At 36.3% G+C, this 8782-nt stretch overlaps 1 long non-coding RNA gene across 1 annotated transcript; it reads right to left on the reverse strand.

Moving 5' to 3' along the window:
* Positions 1 to 792: 792 nt before the first annotated feature.
* Positions 793 to 1386, reverse strand: LOC114526602. The gene is made up of 3 exons (XR_003687355.1): positions 1196 to 1386; positions 899 to 1038; positions 793 to 816 (listed from the first exon to the last, which is right to left on the reverse strand). It is a non-coding gene; the product is annotated as an uncharacterized LOC114526602 (long non-coding RNA).
* Positions 1387 to 8782: the final 7396 nt, after the last annotated feature.

Consider the following 8782-nt stretch of genomic DNA (forward strand, 5'->3'; position numbering starts at 1 on the left):
CCGCGATAACTGAACCTGAGACTTCGTTAATGCATGCAAGCATGCTTGGTTTAGAGATTTGTATGAACTCATGTTTTTTAATCTATACCTGCGCAAAATTCATCATGTCCAGTAGATCCTCTTCAGAATATGTTGTTAAATTCATATCCTCAAGCAACTGGTCACTTTCTGGGATTCTATGACACTTTCTGTACTCCGTGTTATATTCACTGTCCCCTTTTCTTGTGTGCGGACCAATCCATGGAGCCCAGAACTAATAGTTGGCCTTCACTTGAAATGAGGAACTCTTGTTCGCTATATTTTGGGTGTGAATTAAAGTTTTAAATTAGTATAAAAGTTTTATTAGGTTTTAGCCAGGCGAAGTTGACAAATTTAGTATATTTTTGTATTACGTGTGGATATAGATGTAACTAGGTCCATATATACTTACCGTTTACACCTCTTGCTAAATGCATCACTTCAACACTTTTCCAGAACTCTCTAATGCTTACACGGTCTGAGTCGTCACATTCAGGTGGAATATCTAGATCGCATACTATTTTTTGATAAAAAATATATAACGTACTTAGGCCTTAATATATGTATATATATAGAGAACAAGACGGTGCACTTACGTGCGATTGAGAAACACCCTTTCTTGCAAAGATCCCAGTTTAGATGTGGAGGGTGATTTCCGCAGAGCACACATGTAAAATCGTATATGTGTTCAGTAAGAGCTTCAAAATGATAGTAAGCATTTCGCACAACGGTTTGATTAAGTTTCACTCCGGCAGTGCTACCAACTGCTGATGTGACTCTTCCTAATGCTGTATGCTCCTGCAATAATTTAAATATAACTTTATCAGTCGAGTCCTGCAGGTGCAGGAGTCACTAATTTTTGGCTTCTCTACCAGCTTACCTCGACAAATGCTCGTAACAGCAACAGGAAGCTTAGACTAAAGCAATGGTAATCGTCAAAGTTATGAAGCCCATCCGTATACTCCTGATATCGGTATATCAGTCCACATTGTGGACATGATTTGTAACATAGTTCAACATCTGAAAAATTTTAAACATGCATTTTGAAAGAAATTCCGTAACCATGAAATAATACCCTTTTCAATTTGAACGCCATGTTAACGTAGCTGACTGCATAATCATAAATATTGAGCGTGATGTGTTATCGAAAGCTCTGGGTGCATTAGCACAAACTTACCTTCAATAACTTTGGTTAAAGTAAATATCTTTCCTTTCCGTGTAATCAATTTCTCTTTGCTAAGGGCAATACCTTCGCAATTGCAGCACGTTTCTTCTATTGGTACCAGAACACGTGGAAAGGACAGAACATCAGCATCATGTGTCAATGATCGTGGTAGAGATGGCGGAATTCTCTTCGCTGAATATATGTATTCTACCATTCTGGTTAGCTGTAAGTCGTTTGGGGGGTACTCTCCAACGTTTACAAAAAGAGTCTCTTCTTCGGCTGGATTATCTACCCATTCACTTTCACTGACATTGTTTCCGTAGTCGTTTATTGCCGCGGTTTCTGATTCTTGTGGTGTACTGTCATTGGACAAATCATCTGGTCTCACCTGATATAGATACCACTTTCCGAAAGCTTTATGGACGCAGGTGACCTTCAAATGGCAGCAACCGCAAGACCATTTATTTAAAGTAATATCGAACAACACTACCACTCTTTTAAATCGGGAATAATGGTGTACTTCTCCTACATATACTGAGAAGTGGCGAAATCTGTTTGAAGTTTCGTTTTTGTTGCAAAACTCGACAATCAGCTGGCGCGCTTGCACTTTCTGCTACCATTTGTGCTTGAAGGCATTCTTGTTCTCTGCTTTGTTTAAGCCACTTCATTTTAACAATTAGTTCTTCGAGTGCTCTTTGTGTAATTTTAGGTGGCCCTTTGAATGGTTCCGAAACGTACGGCACGCTTTTCAAATGACAGCAAGTAAAATTTGGATTCCCGCTTCTTCTCGCTGTCTTAGAAACTTCCCTACATTCGTCTAATTCGCATGAGAATCCACCTTCGCTTCCAAAGCTGTGAAGAACATGAATAGGATGACTAGTGCCACTAAATGAGCGTCTTACCAAATATAGTCCCTTGCGCGAATCAACGCAAACTCCGTAAAGATGTCTGTTAGCATTTATGTAATCGGGTGTGACATGAATGTATTTTATGTGGTTCCGAAGTGATTTTTTGGATGAAAAACATTTCAAACATGACTCGCACTCTAAAGTACCTTGCTGGTTATTAATGTCGCTTGAACTCGTGCGCGATTCACGATCCTGTAAGTCAGATGTTTGCGACTGTCCTGTAAGTGATTGGTCGCGAGCAAGAGTTTGCCTCTTGTGGGAATACAAATGATTAGTAAACGAGTCAGTTCGCTCGAAAATTCTATCACAGGAGCAACAGTGAAAATGCGAAACATTGTTAACCATGCTTCCGTCTGAGGAAATGCATTCAAGCCGACATCTTAAAATGACAAATTCTAAAATAGGTAAAAGAAAACATGATCTTGAAACAGTCCATTCTAAAATTAACCAGAACTTAAAAGTATGAGCTACATATTTATAGCCAAGTGCATTATGAAGTGACGTCCTCAATGACTTAAAATTTGTTATGATTAGGTGAAGTAAAAAATTCATTAACTTCCATGCACAAACATTTCGGCCTTCGTTGTATCAAGTAATTGCACGAACAACTCTTGCATGCATGCATGGAGTGAACTATATGTAGTCTATACTGATAATTATCCTGAGACGATGGTCATTCCACATCCTTTTGCTGCCCGTGTAAACTGTAATCTATATGACTTGGTAAAAATGACTATACATACAGCTTACCGTCAAAAGAGATTCTTGTTTTCCAGTGAATAGCATGAAAATGTTTAAGCAACTTGCATCGTTTCAATCCTTTGATTTTCGTTGGAGTACATAGTGGGCAATGAAACAGTTTACCTCCGCACTCACAGCTTTCTGAAGTACATCGCTGAAATATATCTCCTGGAACTTCCGTTATGCTGCTTCTCCATACGGATGATATAGAATTCATTGCTATTGACAAGTAAAACCTCGCTAAAACACAATTGGTGAAAAAGTAAAATAATTTGACACATGTGTTGCAGGTAATTTATGTCTTGTATATTATCACTTCGTTCAGTGCTTATTCATATTAGCTAATAAAGTAACCAAATAAAATACTTACATTTGTGAGACAAGTTGCTGTTTTTTCTACCTTGTTCTTCTATAATGGTTTCCGTTTAGCAACTGCATGTTCATGCGTACAATGTTGCTTTAAACCAGCAACGAATTTTTGTGCTTAGCTTAGCAGTTCTTAAATTCTCCCTTTATATAACCAGGTCGGGGAGTGGTTTTTTATCCCACGAAGTAAACTTCCTGTTGATACTGATAATCGGAAAATGGTAAGAGGATGGTGTAACGGAGATCGGATAATTGATTATTAGGATTAAATGTAAATATAGACTAACACTAATAGAGTAAGGAACAGTTAGTTGCCGCGGATGCACCATTGCAAGTGCTTCCGAGATTTTATAAATATAGAAGTTGATAATAAATATAGCATTATATATACAATATATAACTCATTGAACTCAGTTCATTGAGTTAAAAAAATTTCCTGCATTTCTACCAGTGCCAGTGTATGTCTGCGAAGGCTTCTTATTAGGATAATTTCTAACCTTCCTACCACAATTTTGATTTTAATTTTCAAATTGCCTTATTAAGCAGTTATTTAGGGGACATTTATGACAACTGAGATAATACAAACGTTAGGAAATTTTCAAAATTTTCAATTGAAAATTTAAAAATTTTGAACATTTGAGTTTTAAGACCTCGCGAGGCTGCATGTTAGCCCAGCAAGTTACTTTCGTGTGCGGATGGGTTTCATGAGGAAATCGCCTCGAGCGGCAAGTTTCTCCTGTGTGCGAATGGTTTTCGGGCTGAGTTATCAGCTAACTGTCCCGCGAGGTCGTTACCTCAACTGATAGCTCTCGTGTGGAGCGGGCTTTACTTCGGTGGTATTGTCCCACTCTGTACATAGGAACACATGCATATATACAACCGCTTGAAATTCTAAAATATTATACTGGATTATCGACGAATACTCCTAACCAGACGGAAAATGAAAGGACTCTTTCTTTATTAGCATACGAGAGTTTAATAAAAGTTAAAAAAAATTGAGCTGGCCCATACCTTATTGACTTACAACTCAAAACTAATAAATTCATTTGACTTATAAAACAGGCGACCTCGTCCTCGAGACGAGAAGGGTGTAACGGATATCGGAAAATGCTGGATAAGAGGATGGTGTAACAGACATCGGATAATTGATTATTATAGGATTAACTGTAAATATAGACTAACACTAATAGAATAAGGAACAGCTAGTTGCCGCGGATGCACCATTGCAAATGCTTCCGAGATATATATATATATATAAATATAGAAGTTGATAGTAAATATAGCATTATATATAATTGTATAATCTGTACGTATCTACTTAAAATAAATCATAGGGGCTTGAGCACGCCACATAACATGCCAAGATATTTTTTTTCTTTTACATTTATACAGTCAGACACCGGCGCGAAGTGAGGCACGGCTCTTTGTCTATTATACATATAAATTTAAAATTTTAATGATTTTAGTCTAATTTTTCTCAAAAAACAACCGTGAGACATGGTATATTCTCTATTCTGACCCCTGTAACTGATCCGAGCCTGGCATAACATCCAGTGTCGTGAAAATGTGTCAAATGTCATGCATGTTCGTCTGTAGAGTTATAGTGTATTATATATATTCATATATATTCATTCATGTGGAAATATAGTAAATTTGTAAACAGGGGAAAATATACGCGCAAAAACATACCCATGCATGTTCAATCACGAAGAGGAAACATCCCATCCCCCTCCCTGCTATAAATTACTAAAGTGAATACAGTAGTTATTAGTGTTATAAAATTAGTTACTAGACCAAAACAATCAAGCAATAGAGGGAAGTGGTTACACCCTTGCACATAGGTATATGAGGCTGGCAAATTTCCCACCTGTTATAAGAAACATGGTGAAACCACGGCGCGTCAATGAACTGTAATAAATAACTGGAACGCTGCCTTATGATTGTTTTCGTTAAGCCAGAATTTGCGGGACTTTACCTCCAGACACGCGTGCATATATCACTTAAACCCACCGTATCCACACACTTTTATCATGAAATTGGTCAAAATCACACGACAGTGACTCGTTCGCCACATACTCTTCTGCCTGAGAAGAGAGAGAATTTATGAAAAGCTTGGGCCGGTTGATTTAAAGAATATAATTGGATGAAAGACGCAATTCCTGCAGGGGCTCTTTTAAAGTGAACATTGTGCAAAACAGTAGAGGTATATTGAAGAAGGATCATCTCCAAGTTCGCAATGTTTACCTCTTTTACAATTTTCAGCCTGCTGGAAGAGAGCCCCTTGTAGTTAAAATTGCTGCTTTCATATGCACTACCTATTGAATATTGACATAACAATAGGTACTTTCATTTTGTGAAATTCCACATTTTCCAATTTTTGCCACACCTATACTTACAATATCGGATACATGACTGCGAAAATTCTATGAAAATTTCCTTTCTCAGTGCAAGTTAAAAACACACAGTTTACTTAGACGGGTACAAGCCATTTCGCAATATTCCTCGTTTTAAGGAAAATCATCACAGGCTATAATATTAAATTATTACAAGGGTTTTGAAGGGTCTTAATTTCGAATGGAATTATACACACTTCAAATTAGATTAACAAATTAATACTATCAATATTATTAATGATAGCTGTATATTATTATCGAACGAGTGCATTCCAAATGATTCCACCAGTTAGTGACATTTATTTCTAATCACAAGTGGTTTTTAGTCTACTTAATATACCGGCATGCGTCCAAATCCAATTTAGTAGCTATAATATGCAGAAAATCCTGTCAATGCATGAAATATTGTAGCATGGCAGTAACAACAGTTGTCCCACAAACTGAGCAAATTTTCTTGTTTCATCAAAATATAATGATCTGACAGTTTGTTTCTAGTTGGAAATTTGTCTTTTTTGAATCTCCGAGGGTACAACCACATTTTTCAAAATTGGTTACTTTCTCGTTATGTGCGTATTGTACTTCCACCCAACCAACCACAATAGTATTTTTATTTTGCTTAAAATTCGTACGGTAGAACAACCAGTAAGTCGTACTATACTTTTATCATGTCTCTGCGAACGGGTATTCTAATAACTGTATTACGTAATAAGAAAGATCATACCTAATTGCTCCTTTCCAACAATCAGCGAAACTAATTAACTGGATGAAAACACAAGAAGAGCTTGCGAATTGATTGTTAACAATGAATGAAAAATTCCCTTCGTATTTTCTAAAATACGGTGGGAAATATGAAAATATAGCTAGTTTAAAAACATTAAGTCTGATATCTAACAGTTCTCTTGCTTCAGTTGCTTTTAATCTGCTTTTAATGAAAATCCTGGAGATTTTCAGTAGACCCAGCTTGATAGGTAGTCACTACCTATTTCAATTAATATATGAAAATCATATAACTTAGCATCAAATGTATGGGGCGCCAAATGTAAAAATAATGTTTACACACAAAATAGGTGTTATTTTTCATTATTTAGTTATGTAATATGTTATATTAATACAATCCAATGATTATTTACAAACAATCCACGTATTATTCACAAACAATCTATACATTGTTTACAAATAATCCATAGATTGTTTGCAAAAAAATAACCAGATTATTTAGTATGGTTTATAAACGGTTTATTTTCAAATTAAATAATCCAAAGGTTGTTTGCAAACAATCTATGGATTATTTAGATCACTTCCTAAACAATCCGTGGATGGTTTACATATAATCCTGATGGTTTACATATAATCGAAATGTTAAAAAATATGGCTGGCGCCGAATGTAAAATAAGCAGGAAGTTGCCTGGGTACAACTGCTATGGTACGGGGGGGGGAGTCTCGATCGTGAAATGGCGCCAAATTCCAAAAGTCGCTCAACGAGTCAACGACAACACAAGCACTAGCTAAAAGAATACAATGAATAATTCATCAAACGGTTTGTCAGCTACGAATGTTCTCTGCCAAATTGCAAGGGTGATAGAATCAGTAACAAATAATGCGGATGTTGGTACATCTGCAAGTTCAACACCCCAGGTAACTAAGCTTTATACATTATAGCCATACAATAAATTGTTGTTAAAACATGGAGGTCGGTGTTGTGTTGCTTTATAACTGTTTGTGATGTTTTAGCAAAGACCCGCAGACAGAACTAACGTGGAAGTTAATTCCTATCCATTGCCTTCTGGCTACACACCACCTACTACAGGTTCTAGAAGTACTTCTAGAAGTGTTGGTGCAACTAATAGCTCTTCCAAGAGCAAAAGGAAGACATCTGGATTTGTTGGTCGACTAAGGACATGGAATAAAGATGTTGTGTGCCTTCCATATTCACGTGACAAGATTCTATCCATTCCTAAAGGAAAGCAACGAGGTGCCTTATCTGAGGGGATTAATTGGGAAAATCCGATTAATGTCGAATTGAAATGCTCTTCAGGTGAGTTCAAAAACAACATTGATAGTGCAATTGACAGTTAATTCGAATTAGATAACTGTATTTTGTAATTTATGCATCTACTGAAATTGACGGTTTAGAATGAGCAACAAACTATATATGTTTTGTTTCTCATTACTGTATGCATACATAGAGATCCAGCATGGTTTTGTAGGGACCGTGCCTCATTGAGTAGTTTAATTTCTTTAAAAATTCCTAGAATTTTCAACAGAATTTTCAGACACAAAACAAATTTGCACACACACACAAACACACACACACATGGCTAACTCCATCCCTGGCATAAACAAGAGCAATTGCAGAAGAACTTTGCAATATTTTTATTCCAAATTCTTGGTTAAAAAATTTTGGGAACTTATACTTCCAAGGGGTTGCATGCAATCATATCCTAACTTTGTTATTTATTTTTTAAGGTGAAGAGGAAGTGACATCAGTTTTTTCGCAAGTATTTTCTCTCAATGCAGATCAACTGCTTGATTATGATTACTTGTGTGTAATGACTGGTATGAAGAAGCTGAAAAGGCCTTCTGTTAGGTAGCTTTTCATGGAGTGGGCAGGAGGTTGCATCCTTGATTGGACAAGGTAGCCTATATATTATGGCAAACACACCACTACCATCGAAAATTTCAGTGATCGTAAGTATCTCTGTATTGTTTGATTTTCATATTATACCTGGATAGGGATAATGAAGTAAATATATTTCGGATATATTAGTTAAATTCAAGACGTATTAGCAATAATGCTAAAATTTTCCTTGTGTTCTAATGTTTATTTAGGTTCAAATATGAGAAATAATTTCCAGTTTAACGTTGTATATTATTATCATCCCTTCCACATTCATAGTTTACAGTTTATGCTTTTGGAAGGACAACCAAACTGTAATAAAGTTTTTGAGGTATATCGTATTCGTATAGTAACCCCCTACCATATCAATCCTTAGGGTGATGATGATGATGATGACGACAACGACTGTGAACCTGAATTGCAAGCTACAAATAATGGTGCTTCTGAGCAAAGATCTATAGCGGGTACAATAGAAGAGCCACAAACTGTTGCAACGGTACAGTGAAACCCTAATTTTAACATACTTAGAGTTGCAGCATGAATTCGAAAGTGCAGCACTTTCTTAGAATTTTTT

This window comes from Dendronephthya gigantea, unplaced genomic scaffold (genome assembly GCF_004324835.1).
Source record: "Dendronephthya gigantea isolate DGI-Jeju-01 unplaced genomic scaffold, DenGig_1.0 000040F, whole genome shotgun sequence".
NCBI lineage: Eukaryota > Metazoa > Cnidaria > Anthozoa > Malacalcyonacea > Nephtheidae > Dendronephthya > Dendronephthya gigantea.